We start from the raw sequence: 26,545 nt of genomic DNA on the forward strand, positions 1-26,545 counted from the left end.
GGAGACTGTCCCGCCTCCAAATAAGCCTTGTGAATCAAGATCTTTAACCAAGATGCCAAAGAAATGGCAGAGGCTTTCTGACCTTTCTTAGAACCAGAAAAGACAACAAATAGACTAGAAGTATTTCTGAAATCCTTAGTAGCCACCACATAGTATTTCAAAGCTCTTACCACATCTAAAGAATGTAACGATTTCTCAAGAGATTTCTTAGGATTCAGACACAAAGAAGGAACAACAATTTCCCTACTAATGTTGCTAGAATTCACAACCTTAGAAGAAATTTAAACGAAGTCTGCAACACAGCTTTATCCTGATGGAAAATCAGAAAAGGAGACTCACAAGAGAGAGCAGACAATTCAGAAACTCTTCTAGCAGAAGAGATAGCCAAAAGGAACAACACTTTCCAAGAAAGTAGTTTAATATCCAAAGAATGCATAGGCTCAAAAGGAGGAGCCTGCAAAGCCTTCAAAACCAAATTAAGACTCCATGGAGGAGAAGTAGACTTAATAACAGGCTTTATACGGACCAAAGCATGAACAAAAGAGTGAATATCAGGAAGTTTAGCAATGTTTCTATAAAATAAAACAGAAAGGGCAGAGATGTGTCCCTTCAAAGTACTTGCAGACAAACCTTTAAACCATCCTGAAGAAACTGTAAAATTCTAGGAATTCTAAAAGAATGCCAAGAGAATTTATGAGAAGAACACCATGAAATATAGGTTTTCCAAACCCGATAATAAATCTTCCTTGAAACAGACTTACAAGCCTGCAACATAGTATTGATCACTGAGTCAGAGAAATCTCTATGACTAAGCACTAAACGTTCAATTTCCATACCTTCAAATTTAGTGATTTGAGATCCTGATGGAAAAACGGCCCTTGAGACAGAAGGTCTGGTCTTAAAGGAAGGGACCAAGGTTGGCAACTGGACATCTGGACAAGATCCGCATACCAAAACCTGTGAGGCCATACTGGTGCTATCAGAAACACATGCAATTGTTCCATTATGATCCTGGAGATCACCCTTGGAAGAAGAACTAGAGGTGGAAAAATATAAGCAAGTTGGTAAGACCAAGAAACTGCTAACGCATCCACCATCTCCGCCTGAGGATCCCTGGACCTGGAAAGGTATCTGGGAAGTTTCCTGTTTAGATGGGAAGCCATCAGATCTATTTCTGGAAGACCCCACATCTGTACAATCTGAAAAAACACATCTGGATGGAGAGACCACTCCCCCGGATGCAAAGTCTGACAGCTGAGATAATCCGCTTCCCAATTGTCTACACCTGGGATATGAATCGCAGAAATTAGACAAGAGTTGGATTCAGCCCACAAAAGTATCCTTGATACTTCTTTCATTGCTAAAGGACTACGAGTCCCTCCCTGATGATTGACATATGTCACAGTTGTGATATTGTCTGTCTTAAATCGAATGAAAAGTTCTCTCTTTAATAGAGGCCAAGAGGCCTATCTATCAAGCTCCGAACAGAGCTTAAAGGGCCGTGTTTCTGGCGAGTCTTCAGAATCACCAGAAACAGCAGTTATGAAGCAGCGGTCTAAAGACCGCTGCTCCATAACCCTGTCTGCCTGCTCTGATGAGGCGGACAGGAATAGCCGGAATTCAACCCGATTGAATACGATCGGGTTGATTAACAACCCCCTGCTGGCGGCCATGAGTCTGCAGGGGGCAGCGTTGCACCAGCAGTTCACAAGAGCCACTGATGCATGGCTGAATACGGAGAGCGTATTGCTCTCCGCATTCAGCGAGGTCTTGCAGACCTGATCTGCACAGTCGGAACAGGTTTGCAAGACTTTTAATAAATTTTCCTCCAAGCCTGAAGAGCCCTGAAAATAGCACGGAGTTCTAAGATATTGATTGGTAACCTCACCTCTAGAGGATTCCAAACCCTTTGTGCTGTCAGAGACCCCCAGACAGCTCCCCAACCTGAAAGACTTGCATCTGTTGAGACTACAGTCCAGGAAGGATGAACAAAAGAGGCCCCTTGAATAATACGATGATGGTCTAACCACCAAGTCAGAGAGAGTAGAATGCTAGGATTTAAGAATATCAATTGTGATATCCAAGTATAATCCCTACACCATTCAGCATGCAAAGCTGCAGAGGTTTCATATGAAAATGAGCAAAGGGAATTTCTTCCAATGCTGCAGTCATGAGACCTAAAATTTCCATGCACATAGCCACTGAAGGGAATGATCGAGACTGAAGGTTTCGACAGGCTGAAACCAATTTCATTCGTCTCTTGTCTGTTAAAGACAGAGTCATGGGGGGAGGAGCCTGCTGCATGCGAGAGGATAGCAGCACAGAGGTGAAGCTCCTAAAAATTCTCACTGTCGGAATGCTAACATAAAAATGTTCAGCTAATTTATAAGGAGCTGTTAGGATTAATGTCCCCCTGAAATATGTTGATACAATAAAAGTGTAACGCCGGACAGCAACGTTAAAAAGAAACTTGGCCTCTAACACAAATAAACACACCTGTATGGTAACCAGCGGGGAGTGTGATGTGAGCAGACTCAGGTGGAGGTAGAGACAAGCGGCGCCGGCAGATAGAGGACTTCGATGCAAACGCTGTTCCAGTAAAGCCCGGTCACAATGGAAGCAATGGGAATACCTTAAGACCTGCCATAGCTGGTGAGAGACTAGAGGTGAGCCGAGTCGGCTCAGGAGAAGCTTTGTGTGTGTGAAGTGGAAAGGAGTTCACCCTATGAGGAGGCGGTGGTTACGTTACCGGATCTGGGGAGAGAGTGACCCGCAGAGACGCCCAGGAGCAGGAGATCTGTGAGCGGTTTGAATCCGAGCCCGAGGTACAAGTGAACTGGAAGGGACTCTCCCCCAGAAAAGGGAAACAGAGCCAGCACAGCCGCAAAAGAGCTATCAGGTGTGTCACAAGACCGGACATTACGGGGAGAGCCGCAAAGAGCCACCTCAGGTAAATACTGGCGATAGTACACCCCCACAGGTGACTTTCTCTGGACCAAACTGCGTAGCCGGTGAGGGAGTTGAAGCGGGGGCAACGCATAAAGGAAGTGAGGGGAATAACCCTTAAAGAATGCTCTAAATGAGCAAGCTACTCTGGTAAGATACCGAGAGAATAGACTAAAAGGGCTGAAAGCTGTAATCCATACAGTCCCTATTTTGCCAGCTTCATGTAAAGGTAGCGCTGATCCGGCGCTTTGTATATGGGGGTATAGATATAACAACAGAAGAATTACGGGGAAGTTTCTAAAAAAGAGATTCCTGCTTCTCTTCTAACTCACAGGGAATTTAAGGAAGAGTTAGGAGTTGCCATAAAAAGAAAAGAAACCACAGGAAAAGGAGGAAAAGGAAGGAAAGGGTAGCGGAAAGGAAAGAAAGGGGAAAAAGAAAGGGGGAAAAAGGGAAGAAAAAAAAAGGGCAAGAATAAAGAAAGAAGAAAAGAAAGAGAAAATAAAAAGGAAAGAAAAGGGGAAGACCTTAAAATAGCAATCGCTAACACCCAAGAGGGTTAATATTATTACCATTTCCTAAAAGAAGCAAAATTAGTGCTAAAGAGAAAAATATAAGAGGAATGGCAGCAAAAATGCGGCTAAGCTAGATAAAGCAAATAAAAATAAACCCCCAAGCATGAAAGATAACCCTTTTTACAAAATCTGAGTATGGAGAGCCACACTAGTCCTAAAAATATAGGGGCAAAACTCACAGACAATCCAGCAACTAAGGAAATCCAGTTAAATATAGAAGAGATAAGAAAATTGGCTACTAAGGAGGATATTATGTCTATAAAAGACTGTATAGTTGCTGAACTCTCAGAACTGAAAAAGGATCTGAAGGAGGTGGGCCAAAGGGTTAATGTATTAGAAGAACATCAGGAGGAAATGGAAAAAAACCTCTCCCAAGCTAATGAAACAATATTAGCTCAAACATACATTATAAGTGAAATGCAAAACAAATTAGCAGACCTGGAAGACAGGTCCAGAAGGGGGAATTTAAGAATAAAAGGTATCCCTGAAGAGATTAAAACAGAAGAGCTAAAATCCTTCACACAAAAAAAATTTCAGCTCACTTAGCTTAAATTTACAGGATAGAGAAATAAACATAGTCAGAATACACAGAACAGCAAGTCAGGGGTTAACAGGGAGACCAAGAGATGTGATATTAAAATTACAAGAATTCGATTTAAAAGAACAAATATTAAGAATAGCCAAAAAAAGAACACACCCTTAAATATCAACACTGGGACCTGCAGATCTTTGCAGACTTAAGTTTGGCAACAATGAAAAAAAGGAGAGATCTTAGATTTTTAACCAGATCTCTGCAAGAAAAGGGGATCAGGTATAAGTGGACATACCCCTTTGGTCTATTAATTTCTTATAATGGGAATACCCTATATTATAAAAGGAAAGAAGATATTCGTCAAATAAACTCTAAACTACAACTACATTTAGAAATTCCTGAGGACTTTGAGAGAGCCGAACAAGTTGAGATAGGACAAAGGCCTTACGAGAGTGGAATTCATCAAAGGAACTACTGGGAGGAAGTTAGGGAAAAAAAGGACTATTCAAGACAAAATACCCCTGTAGCAACCCCCACATAAAACAGAGGAATATTCTGGAAGAAGAGAAGCAGAAAAGATAGTCTAATGTCATTGTATTTTATTTTAGGTTAAAGCTCCTTAAAGGGCTGTAGAAAGGGACTTTAAAAATTGCTTTATATTAAAAAAAAAAATTTTCCCCAACACTTTTTCCTAGCCACTGGCCACTTCCGTATATATTGCACGTATAGGGGATATATAATCCTAATTTATATATTATATTTTTTTCCTCCCTCACTGCCAAGGGGCAAGTTGAATATTTTTTATGAAGGCAAGGTCCGTCTTATATACAGCACTATTATCACTATAAATTAATATCATGAGTCTTTTTTTTTTTCTCTACCTCTCCTCACAGCTATGGGACACATTGAATATTTTTGCTTTGAAGGCAAGGTCTTCTCATATACAGCACTATTACCACTATAAATAAGTATCATGAGTGATTTCCTTTTTTTTTTTTTTTTTTCCTTCCTTCTCACAATAGAAGATGTCCAATTAATTTCTTTTTTCATTTCACTTGAAGTGTTATTTGTTTCACGATTTACAAAGAGCACTTTTTTTTTGTCGACACACTTTTTTTCTTTTTTGCACGGTCACTGGAACACGTGTGTTATATTGATTTTTTTTAACATTTTTTTAGCCCTCTCTATAAGAGAAGTGGAAATAATTCCGACAGGGAGGAAAGACTACCCCCTGGGCTCTACCTTTTTGTGTTTTTTTGTCTTTTTTTTTCTCATATGTTTGGATGTAGAATGTTTATGTTAGATGCTATTAGAATCACCTATGGAATAAAATTGATAAGTTTTCAGTTATGGCTGGGTAACAGGTCGTATTTATGGATGCTCTTCGAGGGAGTTATAAATTCTAATGACTGATATTCACTTTATTTCTATAAATGCCAAAGGGCTAAATACTCCCCAGAAGAGATCCATGGCACTGAGGGAGATAGAGATATTAAAAGGGGATATATTATTGTTCCAAGAAACTCATTTTAGAAGAAATAAAGAACCTAGGTTTATTAATGAGAAATATAAAATATGTTATTCGGCTTCGGATAGAGCCAGGAGGAATGGGGTTTGTATATTGGTTCATAAAAAACTGAATTTTCAATTAAGGGACCAACTAAAAGATAAAGAGGGGAGATACATAGGAAGAAAAGGTAACCTCCAGGGGGAACCCGTGACTATTTTTAATGTTTATGACCCAAATATAAAGCAGAACGCTTTCTTTAAGAAATTAACTAACCTTATTTTGGATTTTCAAGAGGGGGTTACTATACTGGGGGGAGATTTTAATGTGACATTAGATACAAATTTAGATAATTCAAAAAAAAAAATCTTCCACAGCTAAATATATTGTAAATCAAGTTAATAATAGTTTAGACCAGATTGCTTTACAGGATGCATGGAGATTGTTCCATCCAGATCAAAGAGATTATACTTTTTTTCACATCCACACTTGTCTTATTCAAGACTTGATTACTTTTGTTTAGATTTAAAAGGACTAATAAGGTTACTGGAAATACAGATCCTTCCAATGACATGGTCAGATCATGCCCCGGTAAGATTGAAGTTAAATTGGGGTATACAGGAGGGAAAACAGTATAATTGGAGATTAGATGATGCTATATTAAGGAAACCAGAGGATAGGGATAAGATAGCAGGATTATTAGTAGAATATTTTAATATCAATAATACAGAAGATATCTCAACAACAACCCTCTGGGATGCACATAAATGCGTCATGAGGGGCGAGTTAATCAAATTAAGGGCTGTACAAAATAGGTTAAGAGAAAAAAGTTCCTGAAGACAATGAATAAGATCCATATTTTGCAGAAGAGCCATAAGCAAACTCAAGATAATAAAAATATCCTAGAAGAACTAGGGACAGAAAGGAGGACTATTCAGGAATACTGGTCTAGTATAAACAAAAAGAAAGCAATATGGTTAAAACGTAAATATTATACGGAAGGGGATAAAAATGGAAGGCTCCTGGCTAGAGCCATTAAGAAAAAAGAAATAAGTAATGGAATTTACAAATTAAAGAATGAGAATAAAAATTTTTGTAAGAGCCAAAAGGAGATTAGTACACAATTTGAAATTTTTTATAAATCCCTATATAATATAGACTCTCAAGGTAGGGAAGAAATAGATTGGAGAACTTACACAAGCAAGCTCAGACTAAATAAAGTAACAGAACTTGAAAATCAAAAGTTAGACGAACCAATAAGTCTCCAGGAAATCCATGTGACCATTGAGAGCTTAACAGAAGGAAAAGCCCCAGGCCCGGATGGATATACGGCACTATACTATAAAAATTATAAAGACATCTTATCTCCATTCTTATTGAAATTATACACCTCAATAGATGAAGGGAAGAAGCTTTCCATAGAAATACAGGAGGCTAGTATAATTGTGATCCTCAAGGCAGGTAAGAGTAAGGAGGAAGTGAAAAATTACAGACCTATATCACTTTTAAATCTAGATCTAAAAATATACGCAAAGATTATGGCTAATTGTTTAAAGAATATTTTGGAACTAATTATACATTTGGATCAAGTGGGCTTTGTCCAGAATAGAGAGGCTAGAGATAATATTATCAAGAATATACATTTATTAGAATTTGCCCAATTAAAAAAGATCCCATCAGTATTCATTTTGGTGGATGCCGAAAAAGCATTCGACCGAGTTAAGTGGTCATTTTTGAAAAGCACATTAAGGTTGTTTGGCTTTAATCAGATAACGATCAAGAGAATAATGGCATTATACTCAGACCCAACAGCAAGGATAAAAATAAATGGGATAACTTCTAATAGATTTGAGATTCATAACGGGACAAGGCAAGGTTGCCCATTATTACCAACACTATTTACTTTAACTATAGAAGTTTTAGCAGCCCGTATTAGACAAAATAAAGATATTAGGGGGATTCGTTTAGGAGATAATGAGTATAAAGTTTCTTTATTTGCAGATGATATCCTCCTGTCTCTGTCTAAAACAGTGACATCAATTGCAGCATTGTTGAAAGAATTTAAGGTATTTGGGTCAATATCTAATTTCCTAGTTAATGTGAGTAAGTCTGAAATAATGTATGTGCGAATAGACGATAAGATACAAGAATGCATAACTAGGATCTCACCCTTTAAAAGGATGGAAGCATTGAAATATTTAGGAATATTTTTGACTAAATCAGTGTGCAAAATATATGACCTCAACTATATAAGCTTTAAAAAAAACTATAACAAATAACCTATTATCTTGGTACCCTAAAAGGATTTCATGGTTGGGGAGGATAAATATTATCGATATGAATGTGTTACCAAGATTCCTGTACTTATTGCAGGCCTTGCCTATCCCTCTCCCAACTAAATATATGGAAGAATTTCAAAGAATGATTAACAATTATGTTTGGGGTAAAATACATCCAAGAATAGGCACAGTGACTATGTTCAGGAAAAGACAAGCAGGTGGATTGGGACTTCCCAATCTGGTTAAATATAGACGGGCATCCATGATGCAAAGGGTAATAGAGTGGCATACTAAAAAGGATGCGAAAATTTGGGTGAAAATAGAAGGAGATCTTTTAGATAGGAAAGAGATAAGCAATCAATGTTGGTTAAAACCAAGGGACAGATCTATATGGATAGAGAATTATAGTATTTTGAAAGAAAATTTTAAGATATGGGACAAGCTGATTCGGAAAAAAGAGAAGATTTCATCAATCCCATCCCCACTATTAGCTTTAGTGGAGAATAAAGCATTCCTGGCGGGACATTTTAAAGGGGATGAAAAAGATAATAATTACCGAATAATAGACCTAATAGAAGAGGGGAAATTAAAGACTCAGAAAGATCTACAGGCAAAGGGATATCTTGAAGTAATTGACTGGTTTACGTACTCCCAAGTACGTCACTATGTCTTAACTATTAAGGAAAAGGATAAGATATTCAGACCACTAACAAAAATGGAGAACTTATGTAACTCTAGGGTGAATATAAAACATACCCTCTCTAAGGCATATGTTATCCTACAGGACAGTACGGATTCTCTTCCCCCTTATACCAAGAATTGGCAAACGGAATTAAAATTGGATATAGACCCCAAGATTTGGATAAATATATTCCATTTTACAGTTAAATCTTCCATATCAGCTAGAATGCTAGAACAAAATTTAAAGATTTTAACAAGATGGTATCTTACACCTATCAGAATTTAAAAAAAAATACCCCCATACCCAAGATAGTTGTTGGAGAACCTGCGGAGATAGGGGTTCGCTATCTCATATTATGTGGTTCTGTCCAAGAATTAAGCCTTTTTGGGCTAATATATTACAAGTAATAGATAGCAAGGAAGATAGGAAGAAATTGAATAACTTCCTCACAGCAATATTAAATAATTTGGATTTTAAAGGTAATAAACCCAGAAGATACCTATACCAAATTATGCTTAATAGTGCAAAGAGTTTAATTTTAGGTAAATGTAAAACAGTAGAAATCCCTACAAAAGAAGAGTGGATCAAAAAAACTTAATGAAAATTTGTTAAATGAAGAATATTTTTATTTGTATAACAATAGTTATGAAATTCCTAAGGAAGCAAAGGCTATTTGGGAAAATTTAACAAGGGATTCTCCATCTCCCTCGGCGTAAAGGGCAAAGAGATGAGAACAGAACTAGTATGATTTCCTTTCTTTGTTGTTTTTGTGTTCAGGCAAAATCTATGAGGAGACCGGTTACCTATAGTTTCTAAGTTGATTCATATCATTTATGTACCTTTGTGTAATTGTCTTTGTATGTGTTTTAAAAAAATAAAAATAAAATAAAAAATTAAATTAAAAAAAAGACAGAGTAATGGACACTGAATCTATCTGGAAACCTAAAAAGGTGACCCTTGTCTGAGGAATCAAGAAACTCTTTGGTAAATTGATCCTCCAACCATGTCTTTGAAGAAACAACACTAGTTGATTTGTGTGAGATTCTGCTAAATGAAAAGATTGAGCCAGTACCAAGATATCGTCCAAATAAGGAAACACCACAATACCCTACTCTTTGATTACAGATAGAAGGCCACCGAGAACCTTTGAAAAGATTCTTGGAGCTGTTGCTAGGCCAAATGGAAGAGCAATAAATTGGTAATGCTTGTCTAGAAAAGAGAATCTCAGAATCCGATAGTGATCTGGATGAATCGGAATGTGAAGATAAGCGTCATGTAAGTCTATTGCGGACATGCAATGACCTTGCTGAACAAAAGGCAGAATAGTCCTTATAGTCACCATCTTGAAAGTTGGGACCCTTACAAAACAATTAAAAAAACTTCAGATCGAGAACAGGTCTGAATTAATTTTCTTTCTTGAGGACAATGAATAGATTTGAATAAAAACCCAGACCCTGTTCCTGAAGCAGAACTGGTATAATCACCCCTGAAAGCTCCAGGTCTGAAACACACTTCAGAAAAGCATGAGCTTTCACAGGATTTGTTGGAACATGAGAGAGAAAGAATCTTCTCACAGGAGGTCTTATTCTGAAACCTATTTGATACCCTTGAGAGACAATGCTTTGAATCCACTGATTCTGAACAGAATCCACCCAAATGTTTTGAAATAATTTCAATCTGCCCCCACCAGATGAACTGGATTGAGGGCTGCACCTTAACGCAGTTTTGGGAACCAGAGTCCTTAGGGGAAGGAATGGTTTTCTGTTCTCTATTCTGACGAAAGGAATGAAACCGATTAAAAGCTTTAGATATACCCTTAGACTTTTTATCTTGGGGCAAAAAAACTCCCTTCTCCTCAGTGATAGTGGAAATAATAGAATGCAACTGAGAACCAAGTCAATTATTACCCTGGAAAGATAGAGATGGTAATCTAGTTTTAGATATCATGTCAGCATTCCATGATTTAAGCCATAAATCTCTTCTAGATAGAATAGCTAAAGACATAGATTTAACATCAATCTTGATGATATCAAAAATATCATCACAGATAAAATGATTAGCATGTTGAAGCAAACGAACAATGCTAGACAAATCAGGATCTGTTTCCTGATATGTTAAGATATCTAACCAAAACGTTGATGCAGCCGCAACATCAGCCATAGAAATGGCAGGCCTGAGAATATAGCCAGAATGTAAATAAGCTTTCCTTAGATAAGATTCAATCCTTAAAAGAAGTACTATCTTCCATAGGAATAGTAGCATGTTTGGCAAGAGTAGAAAAAGCCCCATTAACCTTAGGGACTTTTTCCCAAAACTCCAAATTAGCCACTGGTAGAAGCACCAGGCTTAGACCATTCCTTAGCAATCACATCATAAACTGCATCTGGAACAGGAAAAACCTCAGGAGTAATCACAGGAGGTTTAAAAACAGAATTTAAATGTTTACTGGTTTTATTATCAAGAGGATCAGACTCCTCAATACCCAAAGTAACCAATACTTCTTTCAACAAAGACCGAATGTATTCAATCTAAAAAGATAAGAAGATTTTTCAATTTCAATGTCTGAAGTAGGATCTTCTGAACCAGAGAGATCCTCTTCAGAGGAGGATATTTCAGTATGTTGTCAGTCATCACAAGTTTAATCAGTTTTATGAGAAGTTTTAAAAGAACTTTTACGTTTATTAGAAGGTGGAATAGCAGACATAGCCTTCTGTATTGCATCAGCAATATAATTTTTCATATCAACAGGGATATCATGTACAATAGATGTTGAGGGAACAACAGACGCTGTACTAGTACTAATAGAAACATTATCGGCATGCAAAAGCTTATCATGACAACTGTTACATAATATAGCTGGAGATATAATCTCAGCTTGCTTACAACAGATACACTTAGCTTTGGTAGATCTGTGTTCAGGCAGCATGGTTCCTACAGTAGCTTCTGAGACAGGATCAGACTGAGACATCTTGCAAATGTAAAAGAAAAAGTAACATTTAAACAAAATATCCAATTTCCTCATATAGCAGTTTCAGGAATGGGAAAAAAGGCATATTCTAAGTAAGCAGAAAAGCAAACAGCATAGCCCTCTAGAATATAAAGAGAGCAGGGAGCATAAAGGAAGTGGGGTAATAAAAAAAATATTTGGCGTCAAGTATGACGCACGGCACAAAGTGAAATTTTTTTGGAGCCAATCAACATCTGGAAATGACTCAACTCGCGTTATAACAAGCGAACAATCTAACGTCAAAAAAGATGCAGGAAATGATGAAACTTGCGACACTATAGATGCAAATTTGTGCTCAAAAATTTCCGCGCCAAAAATGACGCAATAAATAACAGCATTTTGCGCCCTCGCGAGCCTAGATTTACCCGCGAATTTAAGGAAAATAAGTCAAATTGGAAAAAAGACTAAACCCCAGGTAAGAAAATATTAAAAAATAAAAATAAAAATAAATTCCTAAAACATGATTCTCATACTGAAACTGTTAGACTGCATAGGGAAATACACATATACCTGACTCATGGCAAATATAAGTAAATACATATATTTAAAACTTTATATTAATACATAAAGCGCCAAATATAGCTGAGAGTGTCTTAAATAATGATACATACTTACCAAATACACCCATCCACATATAGCAGACAGCCAAACCAGTACTGAAAACTATCAGCAGAGGTAATGGTATACGAGTATATTGTCGATCTGAAAAGGGAGGTAGGAGATGAATCCCTTACGACCGATAACAGAGAACCCTTGAAAAGATTTCCCATGAGTGAAACCATAAAAATCAACAGGCAATACTCTCTTCACATCCCTCTGACAAACACTGTACTCTGAGAGGAATTGGGCTTCAGAACGCTTAGAAATGCTTATCATAGAAGAAATCATAAGAATCAAGCACAAATTTACTTCACCACCTCCATAGGAGGCAATGTTTGTAAAACTGAAGTATGTGTGTGGTGGGAGGTGTATTTATAGGCATTTTGAGGTTTGAGAAACTTTGCCCCCTCCTGGTAGGAATGTATATCCCATACATCACTAGTTCATGGACTCTTGCCATTTACACGAAAGAAAACCCGAGACCTACTTATATAATTTATTTAAGTAATTTCATGTAATTTTGTTTTCTCCTTTTAGTAATTTTGATGATACTTTCTTTAATACACCACAGGTTTGTGGAGATATCTTAACCATTGCTTCAGTGGATTTAGGTATACTGTGGCCATCATGTTAAACCAAATATACTATGTTACTATAGTATTTCAAATATATTTTTATAACATGGTCATATGAGGATTTATATATATAGCAGCAAGAGGCAACATCACTGTTTCTTCAGCTAAAAGTGAGTCTTTTATTCAAGTGACATAGGAGGAAAACAACAGCAACATTTCGGGCATAGTCAGCACTTACTCATGCAAGCTTTTATCCTAAGTAGTCCGTGCTTGGTACTCTTTTTGTTACTATTTTCACTTGTTGGCGTGGGAGACGAAGACGCCGTTCATTGCACTTGACCACGTGATGATTTACGTCATCCCCACTCTCCTATGTGCCACGCATCTACACAGCGGGTAAGATAGAGCACACCGCTTCTACCTGTGTTTGTCCACTTGAATAAAAGACTCGCTTTAAGCTGAAGAAACAGTGCTGTTGCCTTGTTTGTTGCTGTGGCTATACCTGGAAGGGTTTGCAGGACCCTTGGAGAAAGCGAGCACTTTAAGCAAAATTGATGAGACTGTGTATGTGTGCTGTCTTTGGATTTATATATATATATATATATGTGTGTATATATATATATATATATATATATATATATATATTATTTTTTGTGTGTGTGTGTGTGTGACAAAGCTAATGGGATTGTGTTAATTGAATTATATGTTTCCCCATAAAGTGCCAGATTACGAGTGTCGCTCTAACAGTTACACGCAAATGATATTGGGTTTATCGCAGCTGCGTACGTCGGATGTATTGTTTGTATTAAAAGTTGAAAGAAAATGTAATTGCTTGAGCGCATTTGAAGTTAATGCACAGCGGGATATCACATCCTCAGAGCTCTGATTAACTGTTTTGCAAAACAAAAGTGTTGCACAAAAACTATCAAAAATAATTGAAAAGTACAGTTACACTCATAATAACACTATCTGATAACAAGCATTAAAAAAAATATTTCACAAAAAAGTTATAAGGGCTTAAAGATACCAGGTCTCAGGTGTTAGAAAAAAAAAAGGCAGGCAAAGGTCTTTAGCATAGAGATACATACATATACATGTCTAAATATGTATATGTATGTATATATATATATATATATATATATATATATATTTATATATATATATGTACAGATGTATATATGTATTTGTATGTGTATATATGTATTTACAGACATATATACACATATAAACACATAAATACATATGTATACATATATAGGCATATATATAAGTGCATTGGAGCCCTTTGCAGTCGAGTAGCTGAAAACATGAAAAATCATATTTATGCAATACTAGTTGATAAGCCTGCCAAGAGAGCAGTCTATGTGTTAAAAATATAACAAAAAGAACCAATTAGGCAGCACTCGAGGGAAATATGTTGAGATAAAATCCAATACTTTATTGAGGCATATAAAATAACACACACTGGCATGCACCACGTCACAGTGTCTAGTACCTCCCCAAACATTTGCAGCTTCGTTTTGGCAGTGAGCGAGAGGCAGCGTCGGACCTCGGAGCAGCATATGGGAATTGTTAAAAATATAACCCCCAAGCTACAAAAAATAAAAAGGTAAAAATACAGAAAAAAATAAACAAAGCTATCCAAAATAATAAAATTAAACCTAAACTATTCCCCTATAAAAATAAAAAATCCCCCCAAAATAAAAACACCCCCTAATCTAATACTAAACTACCAATAGCCCTTAAAATGGCTTTTTGTAGGGCATTGCCCTAAATAAATCAGCTATTGTACATTAAAAAAACAAAGTCCCCCTAACAGTAAACCCCCCCACCCACCAAACCCCCAAAATAAAAAAAACTAACACTAATAAACCTAAACTACACAAATGGGCATTTGTATGGGCATTGCCCTTAAAAGGGCATTCAGCTCTTTTACAAATTGCCCAATAAACCCTAATCTAAAAAAACAAAAATCCCCCAAAAATTAAAAAACCTAACACTAAAGCCCCAAATATGTATCCCAAACAGTATGCAGCACCACCAGAATTTCTTCAACAGATTTATTAGTGCAATCTGCACAGTATCAAAGCCAGACCACAAAATAGCAACGTTTCGGACTTAGTCCTTAATCATGCATGGTTACAACTGAAGTTAATACAACTTAAATACCCTTATAAACCACACTCACCATATCCCATACCTGCAGCACACCTGAAAAACCCCCATCTAGTAGTCATTAAAAATATCACAATCACAGCATATCATTTTCAGTCTAACAATATATAGTTAATAATTAATCAACATAGATATCCACTGAAATAATATATATAATGGATATCAGTTTTCTAAAGCACATAACAGTTATGTATTACAAGGCCCCAACAATCAAATAGTGCTAATATGGCGTAACCCCTTAAAGGCATAGAGACCAATCTAGATCCCTGTTCATTCCCCTAGGGTACATGGTATCCAATTTACTGATCCAAAAGACCTCTCTTATTTTTAACCTTTTAGTTCTATCCCCACCTCGTCTGAGGTGTCCTACTTGTTCCAAGACCTGAAACCTCTGCTGAGTCAAATTGTGCCCAGCCAACAAAAAGTGATTGACCACAGGGGCATCTAATTTTTTTGTTCTTATACTACTTTTATGCTGATTTATTTGTTTACGGACAGAGCGGGTGGTCTCCCCTACATACCCCATCCCACATGGGCATTTAATGTAGTACACCGCAAAGTCAGTGTTACAAGAATAGTGTTACCCATATTTGGATGGCTAAATGAAGTGCATTTATTCATATTGTTGCAGTTGTAACAGCCAAGGTATGGAAAACAGCCAAAATTCTTTTTGCCAATATAACCTTGGGCTAAGGCCTTCGAAGGGCCAATATCAGCATGTACCAATAAATCTTTCAGATTCCTGCCTCTTTTGAAGGCAGGCATAGGTGGCTCTCTAAACTCCATTACCTAAGGGTTACAGGTCTGTAGTATATGCCAATGATTGGAAACTATCTTGCGTATCCTATTACTCAATTTTGAATATTGACTGAAATTTGATTTAATATTGAAAGATTAATCTGTTAGATTTCTGTTTCTCTTTCACCTCTTTATGTTCCAATAAATTTTGCCTGGGAATTTGTCTCACATTCTCAATTTCTTTATGTATTAGGGTAGATGGATAACCCCTAACCTTGTACCAGTCACCCATTTCTGCCAGTCTTTGCTCTATAGAGCCTGTCTCAGAGACAATCCCTTTCACCCTTAAGAGTTTGCTCCTAGGGAGAGACCTGATCGAAGAAGGGGGATGAATACTATTATAGTGTAAGAGAGTGTTGCAATCTGTTTCTTTCTTTTGTAGATCCACTACAAGACCATGGGTACTCTTAAGTACCCTAGTATCAAGGAAAACAACACTCTCCTCATTACATACCAATTTAAATTTAATATGACAGGTTGCAGAATTTAGATCATTAACAAATTTTGCCAGGGTCCCAATGTCGCCCAGCCATACGCTGGCCATAAAGCAGCCATAAAGATGTCATCAATGTCTCGCCACCAGGTGGTGCCATATTGAAGAAAAAATGGATGACAATATACAAAATGTTCCTCATAAACATTCATATATATACTGGCATGTGTAGGGGCGAGATTGGAACCCATGGCTGTGACTTGTAACTGCAAGTAATAATTATCTTCAATTAAAAAATAATTACAGCTCAGGACGATACTCAACAATTGTAAAATAAACTCCCTATGTAGGGTATTATATCTGTCATCCTGGCTCATTATTTTACCTACAGCACCAATGCCAGCTTCATGAGTTATCGATGTGTACAATGAAGCCTCATCAAGGCTAAAAATGATCCCCTTAGTACTTTCAAATGGTAGATCTTGTAATTTCAATAAAAAGTCCCCAGTGTCTTTGCTATAAGAGCTAGAATTTACATATGGTCTCAATGCCCTACCCAAGTATATAGACACCTTAGATAACAAAGAATCCATTCCTGCCACAATAGGACTTCCAGAAGGGGCTATGATACTTTTTTGGACCTTGGGGAGGGTGTAAAGGACTGGTGTAATGTCCTCTGTATTTAATAAGAATTGTGTAGTATCATTATCAATAATGCCATATTTGGCTGCCATCTGTACACAATACAGAATTTCTTTCTTTATCCTGAAAAAAGGATTATATGTCAATTTCTGATAAACCTCATTGTCAGATAATTGGGTGAGAATTTCATTAACATAATATTGTTTATCTAAGAACACTGTGGCTCCACCCTTATCAGCCCCCTTAATAATTAGTTGTTTATTCTTTCTGAGGTTAGCCAGTGCCATTCTTTCATTGATGGTTAAAACACTCTTATCGCCATTACTGTGATTCTGTACACAATTATATTTACACAATTCCATCACATCCCTTTCTACCAATTTGATAAAGGTTTGTACCCCTGCATTTACCTGAATTGGTGTAAAAGTACTCTTTTTAGACAAACCCAATGCTTACTCGAGGTATGACACTTGACATTACAATCAGGTATGTTTGCAAAAAAACTTTTTAGTTTCACATACCTAAAGAAACAATACAGATCTTTATGCATTTCAAATATATCACAGTCCTGCTCAGGGCAAAAAGATAGCCCCTTCTCCAACACAGAGAGTTCATCACCAGAGAGTTGTACCTGACTAAGATTCATCAGGGTTTGCTGCCGCTTCTGTGGTTGTTTCTTCCTGGAGTCCGTTCCTTTTTCCTCCAACTAACGGTGCCGTCTGCCACCTCTACGGCCACCTGGATTTCCATGTCAGATTCACCCCGACGGTGAGCCAGATGAGGATCCTTGTGTGCTTGAGTGTCCGCTCACTCTGCGCACACGTCTGCGCCTGTAACCGGAATTACCTCCGGAAGCGCCACTAAAGCCCTAAATAGGTACTCACAGTTTCAGAAGTCCGATGGAGGTCTTCTTCCAGGCGGGTCCATCGTCTTCATCCACAGCGAAGGCGGCGCAGAGTGTTGGTCCGGAGCGTTCTTACCAGATGTGGCGATCCTCGGCGGTGGTCATCTGTGGCGGCATCGGCGGTCCTCGTGGCGACAGTGGTCCTCGGGGGCATGGAGGCTCCTCTTCATCTGATTTCCATCATATTCTGAATATTGAATGCAAGGTACCGCAATCAATTTGGGGTACCTTGCATTCCTATTGGCTGAATTTTTCAAAACAGCCAATAGGATAAGAGCTACTGAAATCCTATTGGCTGTTCAAATCAGCCAATAAGATTTCAGTAGCTCTCATCCTATTGGGTGATTTTGAAAATGTCAGCCAATAGGAATGCAAGGCACCCCAATAAATATGGGGTACCTTGAATTCAATCTACAGTGTGCGGCGGAAGATCGCATGAAGAGGAACCTCCACTCCTTCGCTGAGGACCGCCTTCGCCAAGGAGAACTGCCGCTGATGACCGCCGGAGAAGGGCGCCACATCTGGGAAGACCACTCCAGACCTCCACTCCGCACCACCTTCATTGTGGATGAAGATGATGGACCTGCCTTGAAGAAGACCTTCTCCGCCGGACTTCTGAAACTGTGAGTACCTATGGGCTTTAGTGTTAGTTTTTTTAAATTTTGTGGGGGGGTTTTGTTTTTTTAGATTAGGGTTTATTGGGCAATTTGCACAGTGAAAAAGAGCTGAATGCCCTTTTAAGGGCAATCCCCATACAAATGCCCCTTTAGAGGCAATGGGTAGTTTAGGTTTATTAGTGGGTTTTTCTTGGGGGGTTTGGTGGGGGGGGATTTTACTGTTAGGGGGGGACTTTATTTATAAATGTAGAAGAACTGATTTCTTTAGGGCAATGCCCTAAATAAAGCCCTTTTAAGGGCTATTGGTATTTTATTCTTAGATTAGGGGGTGTTTTTATTTTGGGGGACTTTTTTATTTTCATAGGGATTAGGATGAATTTTTTTATTTTAGATAGTATTGTTTATTATTTTTTGTAATGTTAGCCTTTTTTTACTGTAATTTTAGATTAATGTAATTTTTTTTATTTTAATTGTAGTGCAGTATTTTTTTTAATGTAATTAAGGGGTTAGTTTAGGGGGTGTTAGGTTTGGGGGCTTAGTCATTAAATTAGTTTTTTGCATTGTGGGGGTTGGCAGTTTAGGAGTTAATAGGTAAATTAGGTTTAATGCGTTGTGGGGGGTTGGCGGATTAGGGGTCAATAGATGTATTAGGTAGTTTGGGATGTTGAGGTTGGTGGATTTAGGGGTTAATAATTGTATTGGGTATTTTTTTTTTCCTTAATACTTTGTGCGGGCGGTTAGTTTATTTTTTTTCTTAATAATTTGTACGAGTGGATTCCAAAAATGACAGGGAGGTGAAAGACTTCCTTCACCACCCTGCCATTTTCGGTGGATTCTTTCACCATTCTTTTACCACCCTGCCATTTTTGGGAATCCACCTGGATGCAGCTTCGCTGCATCCAGATTAATTCTTTTGGCTGCCTCGCCCTGCCAACATTCCTTTGAGGATGCGTGCACAACTGCTAACGGCGAAAGACGCGTTATAAACGCGATTACAGCATATATTTAATTAACTGTTATACTGTGTATTTACTGTAAATATTTAACATTCCAATGTTCTGCACAAAGCAGCATATGTTCTATTTATTTATAAATAAATATTTCTATATATATATATACTGTATATATATATATATATATATATATATATGTATATATCTATACATCATTTTATGTATATTTATATATACTGTATATATATATATATATATATATATATATATATATATATATAATGAGTAAAGGAAAGTTAGTAAAGTGCACTATATTAGAAAGCTCCCATTGTGGGAATGATTCTCAACTCTCACTTGCAAGATTGCAATATATGCCCAGAGACAAGGGATTAAACAGTCCGTTGAAAAGGTAAACTTAACACAGAGTTCAAATGCTTGCACACTCTTGCCCCGGACTCTTCAGACAAACCAACAGCACAAAAAGAGTATGCCATATGAGATTAACATTGCCACAGTAAATTCGCTGGCTATACTCACTGCATCCAATGCGGTGCTGCGTTGTCACAATCCTTCCGGCTCTGTGTGCTGCAAACAGATCCCCTTTGCTCACCGCTTCTTGCAGAATCCTCTGTGCCGATTCAGTGTGTTTCTCAATTCACACAGTGCGCGTCCGATGACGTATGCACAGCCGGTCACGTGGTATGCGGTGCCCAATCGGTGTATCCCTTGTCTCGTCTTCAGTAGATAGCCAGCAGACGTAATCAGGGCTGTAGATGCAGGCGAGTCCAAACCCAGCCTGCTAAGTGAGAGGCTTCCGAGCCTAAGGACCCCAGATACTGGCGTAATGAAATGATCAGTAGAAAGAAATCCAGGGTCAAAGTAATAAAAATAAAATCCAAACTTTATTGAAGTCCACTTGTGGATAAAAACCATGGGGGTCAAAAACATACAGCACTCAGCACTTGTTGTTTCCAGCTGACATGTTTCGGTGTAGTACCGTAATCATAGCTGATGGAATACACAAGTGCTGCTTCATTTAAAAGCAGAATACAATTCTGATTGGTTAATAACAAATACAAACCTACGTGTGAGTGTGTGAACAGATGATTGTGTCAAAAGTTAACCTATTACATACCAAAAGTATTGAAACTTAAGTTTTGAATTTAAGGGAACATTATGTATGTTAATAATTGTAAAAACTTAACTATTAGATTTCAGAGCTTGAACAAAACGTAGGTTCAAACTGCCATAGCGGAAGACATGCTTTGTATCCATTAATTTAAATATCTAGGCAGGTACCCCTAATCCTATAAAATACAGTAAAGGATAAGGGGGGGAACAAACGTTATTTTTTCGTTATTGGTGCTCAGCTTTATGCTTAATAGTGCTTATTTAAAATAGTGTAAATAGGCTATATGAGTAATGTAGAAAACTACAAAAGAATGTAATGACATGTAGTGACACCTTCTTTCGTTCTAATTTCTCTTGTCAAAACAAAGTTAAAGAGCATAAAACTGTAGCAACACATATAAATGCCATAGACCATCTCTGGATGTGGTAAAAATTAGTGTGTATAGCTAACAGTTGGTATCAATGTTTACATCCAGACTCATATAGGATTAACACTATATAAATAATAATGAAAAGTAGGGATTTAATATAACCCAACTAACTGAAACCTTTCCATTGTATTTTATTGTAAGGACTTATTAGACTAAATAATGTAGGGTTAAGCAAATATATAGAATTCTTAGGAGTATTTTTTGGAATATTTTTTGGGAGTATTTTGTAGCCCACTACTTCCAGTAGTTAATCAGATCATATTCTGAATTAAGTCCCATAGGGACACGAGTTTGTAACTTAAAAATCCAGAACATCTCCCTTTTACCTAAAATGTGGGATCTGTCTCCTCCACGTAAGGGGATATTAACCTTTTCAATGGCTTGCCATCTTAGTGTTGCACTGCTCTGATTATGTACAGTTTTAAAATGTTTAACTAGTGGGGTACTAGCCTCTCCAATTTTGATAGTAGAAAGGTGATTACGAATCCTTGTATTAACCTCTGTACTAGTGAGTCCTACGTACTGTAGATCACATTCTGTGCATGTTAGTAAGTAAATAACGTAAGTAGCGGAACAACAAGGGTAATGCGCATGCGTATCAACCCGGCTCAGCGCATTACCGTTGTTGTTCCGCTACTGACTGTGCTAGATGCAGTGCGAGGGTGGTCCGTTGCTTAACAGGGACTTACGGTATGATTCTCTTTTGATCCCTTATCATGTACACAATATAGGTCGTGTTTGTCTTAGCGCATGTAATACAGCTACAACGTTTGAGGTTTCTAAATGCCCAGTTTGCTGTTGTTAACGTTTGTTACATTAATGGTACATATGGCCCTTGACTATGCAATACGGGTAGTACGATTTGGGCATTGTAACTATAAGCGTATTACATGAATTGCATCTCAAACATGATGAAGTGCTGACTTTTAACTAAACGTTTTTTTCTGATTCTTTTTTTCTGGTTCTTTTTTTTCTGATCCTTTTTTTCTGATCCTTTTTTCTGTACTTAGCTAATAATATTGTGATATGTCTTTTTTTATTAAGACACACTGCCACTGGGTATTAGAATCACTAGTATGCAGCATGTGCATTATATGGTAGGATGATATGTCGATTTTTTAATTGACCTGATGCTGATTAACCATGATGATTTGGGTTCTTTGATGTGATTGTTGCATTGTTAAATGTATTTACTTTGAACTGGTTGTTTGGTTGCTATGGCAACCAGTTTTGGCGTTTTTTTGCACTAGGGGGAGGGGTTTGTGTATGCTTAAATGTTTGTTTCACTTGTATGTTGTTGGTCTGATGAAGGGGAGCATTCCCCGAAACGTTACCGAATAAACTATTTGTTTTATACTTAAGTCCAGAGAGTGCTGTTTCCTGTTTTGCTACATTTCATCTACTCTAGCACCCTGGCCCTTGGAGAACTGTTTGTGAGAGTGCAACTGACTCTTTTTGCCTATATATATATATATATATATATATATATATATATATATATATATAGAGAGAGAGAGAGAGAGAGAGAGAGAGAGAGAGAGAGATGTTTTAGCAAAAAAACATCAGATATATCTAGAAATATGTATTTATGAATACATAGAACATAGTCTGCTATGGAATAACATTGGAATGTGAAATAATCATATTTTCATGAAGAGTTAGCACACTTGAGAATATGCGATTGGGTTTGCGCGTGAGAAGAGTGTTTTTTTTTTCTCCATTGACTTCTATGGTGGCATATGTTAACACAGTTGCAATATTTATAACTTCAGCTTTTTGGGCGCATTGGGTTAGCACGCAAGCAAAAATATTTTTATTTCAACTTGTAATACAAGCACAAAAAGCTTACTTCTAGCGAAGTTAGCACGAGAGCAGGAGTGTTAAATACCGCTCCACTTGTAATTTAGCCCAAATTATGCAATGTTGTTGGTGGCAATACAGAAAATAACGATCTATCAAACCCGGGAGCAAACAAAGTACGATCGGGTTGATTGACACCCCCCTGCTTGGCTGCGAATCTGCAGGGGACGGCGCTGCGTATTGCTCGCCGTATTCAGCGAGGTCGGGCGGACCTGATCCGCAGTGTCGGATCAGGTCCGCCAGACCTTCATAACTAGAGGCCCTTGCCTCCAGATACTCTCGCTCCCTTCCCATTAGTTCTGCTCCCGACCTCCTTCTCTCCTCCTCTCTTGTTTCCTCCTCACATTCCCGTCTACAAGACTTCTGAAGACCCCTATTTTGTGGAACTCTCTGCCTCACTCCACAAGACTCTCCTGCTAGGTTTCATAGTTTCAAGCGTTCCTTAAAGTAAATGTCAATTTAACACTATTGGCGACTGGAGCTTCGGCTCTTATCCCTATAGCATTCAGAGTGAAATATCTCTGAAGATAACTATCTACTAACGATTTGATGAATGAAACTCTCATTCGTTTTTGAGAATATGCGATTGGGTTTGCGCGTGAGAAGAGTGTTTTTTTTTGCTCCATTGACTTCTATGGTGGCATATGTTAACACAGTTGCAATATTTATAACTTCAGCTTTTTGCACGCATTGGGTTAGCGCGCAAGCAAAAACATTTTTCTTTCAACTTGTAATACAAGCACAAAAAGCTTACTTCTTGCGAAGTTAGCACGAGAGCGGGAGTGTTAAATACCGCTCCACTTGTAATTTAGCCCAAAAAATGCAATGTTGTTGGTGGAATTGAAAAATGTATTATTAATTGTGTGTATTATGGGGCGGCAATCAACTCAACAGTTTGGATGTGGCAGAGAATTGCACGTGAGGAATCCAGTACAGGTTTTCCCCACAAGTTTTCTCACTTGCAGCTAATGTCAGTTAACACTTGTTAAATACTGTATGCTGGGCCTTTTAAATAGAATGTGTGAGAGAGACGGAATTATATACTGATGCTGAGCTGCTGTCTAGAGGTTCTAGGCCTGTAAATTTTATATTGTTTTGTAGTTGTTGTAATGCTCGTGGGATATTCCACTATCAGGCCGAACTCGGCCAGTAGTCTCCTTATCCCGGCGTCGAGCCGGGATGATAGCGAATATCGTAGAGCAGAGAAAGTTTGCAAGATGAGGTAAGCGGCACTCACCGCAGGCAGGATAGTCTTCAGCGGCAACAGGCAGGGAGTCAGAGAAAGGCAGTTCAGGGGTAAACCACTAGAAAGGTCAGGCAGGCAGGGTTAGGCAACAGTAAGGCAGTCCAAAGGTAAACCACTAGAATGGTCAGGCAGGCAGGGTTTGGCAACGGTAAAGCAGTCCAAAGGTTAACCACTAGAATGGTCAGGCAGGGAGGGTTTGGCAACAGAAGGCAATCCAGAGCAATAGGGGTTAATCAGGAAAAGTAGTCAGACTTAGCGAAGTTAGCACGAGAGCAGGAGTGTTAAATACCGCTCCACTTGTAATTTAGCCCAAATTATGCAATGTTGTTGGTGGCAATACAGAAAATAACGATCTATCAAACCCGGGAGCAAACAAAGTACGATCGGGTTGATTGACACCCCCCTGCTTGGCTGCGAATCTGCAGGGGGTGGCGCTGCGTATTGCTCGCCGTATTCAGCGAGGTCTGGCGGACCTGATCCGCAGTGTCGGATCAGGTCCGCCAGACCTTCATAACTAGAGGCCCTTGCCTCCAGATACTCTCGCTCCCTTCCCATTAGTTCTGCTCCCGACCTCCTTCTCTCCTCCTCTCTTGTTTCCTCCTCACATTCCCGTCTACAAGACTTCTGAAGACCCCTATTTTGTGGAACTCTCTGCCTCACTCCACAAGACTCTCCTGCTAGGTTTCATAGTTTCAAGCGTTCCTTAAAGTAAATGTCAATTTAACACTATTGGCGACCGGAGCTTCGGCTCTTATCCCTATAGCATTCAGAGTGAAATATCTCTGAAGATAACTATCTACTAACGATTTGATGAATGAAACTCTCATTCGTTTTTTTAACTGCTATCGTTTCAGTTTTGGTAATAGTGTTAGCTTGACATTCACTTTAAAGTCTCTATTGTTCAGGGATGCATACAATACATGCTAACCTTTCTTACCTCAGTTCCTCTCCTCCTCCTTTGTCATCCCCTTGAACCCCCATAGCATGTAAGCCTACAAACCCAGCTGTTTCGTAGATCACATTCATGAGAGGTGATTTACAACAGTACAACTCTTGCCACTCCTATAAAAATGCTACCATAGCATAATATACCTATGTTTATAACGCTGCAGAATCTGTTGGCACTCTACAAATAACTGATAATAATTATATATATGTATATATATATATATATATATATATATATATATAGAGAGAGAGAGAGAGAGAGAGAGAGAGAGACTGTACTATGGTTTAAATAGGCCTAAGAATTTTGGTACATCAATGTACAGATTGCATTGTCCTATTAGTTTGTATCTCTGATCAAAATCAATTTTGTGAAAAGTGCACAATATGTCAATTGGGCCAGCCCTGCTTTTTCCTTTTCTTCTGCCCATCACTTTGTATTGATCCAGCTTGCTGTGTCTGCTTGAAGACAGACTGAGGTCTCATGGGACATCTGTGCGAACCATGCAACTAGCTATTGATGTCACTGTATGCATAAACTTGTAGGTTAATTCAGATTATTTACTTGGGCTTCCTCAGGGGGTCTACAGAAAAGCGAAAAGTGACAATGTCATATGCCAGCATAGGAAAAAATATTTGTCCTTTGTTACTCTGTTTGTAGCACATATACATTTGCACATATGTCTATAAAAGAAGAAAAAAAGAATCTTTACCAATACAATAAATTACATCAGGTAGAAACAAAGGGATTGATAGCAGATATAAGCTGAGGTACATTTAGTGCTCATTTTGTGCATAAAATGTGTAACGTGTGGGTCATATGCATATCTCAATTTATATTTCATGATTGCATTTCCGTTTAATAATGAATTGTCTTCTTTATTTTTGTGCTCCTCCTGATTTCAATCTACTAAGCACTTTAGAGACAACCCTTAAAAATGCATCAGTATTACAGGATCATTGTTAGTCACCATCATCTTAAAGTTAAAATTAAAAATGATTTAAATCTTTTAGAATTTCAAGCACATCAATTTCATTAGTAGGTACCTTTCTCTAAGATCTCAATGTAGATATTGAATAATATTCAATCAGTTGAATTGATAATTTGCGAGAAACATATTTATTACCTTTTTGGTCTCTGTGACTGATACTCTCTCCCCTGGAATTTTTCTTTGGTTTTGTACCCCATCTCATCTTGTTCTCTAATTACTGTACCCCTTTTGTTTCTATTAGTTTACCTTTGCGCTTGTATTTGTGTTTTTTCTCGTCCCACTTCCTTGCACCAGGCTTAAAAAAATCATTAGCTTAATCTTGGGTCTAACTACGGTAGCTGAAGACTTAAAATCTCATGAAGATGGATGTTTAATATAATCCTGTGGAAATACTTCATACAATGTGCAATCGAGAAATTGGTAAAACGTATGATCATGACCATGTTGGATTAATAGTGTATAGAGCTGGTTAATCGTGGGCTAATGAAATGTAAACATATGTGTAAAAGGTTCATAATTTTTTTTTCTGACAACATGAGATGTATTTATGTCAGCAGTACAAGTCATGTGATACGGGTACTACGGATCCAAAAAAGACCCCCAGGGGGCACTAGATGTAATATTGATGTAAAAAATAAAATGATATTGCACAAATAAATAGTCTCATATGAGTCTCTGAATGTACGTGTGAACAAGCACAAACACCAGAAGTAGA

The sequence above is a fragment of the Bombina bombina genome, chromosome 3 (genome assembly GCF_027579735.1).
Source record: "Bombina bombina isolate aBomBom1 chromosome 3, aBomBom1.pri, whole genome shotgun sequence".
Lineage (NCBI taxonomy): Eukaryota > Metazoa > Chordata > Amphibia > Anura > Bombinatoridae > Bombina > Bombina bombina.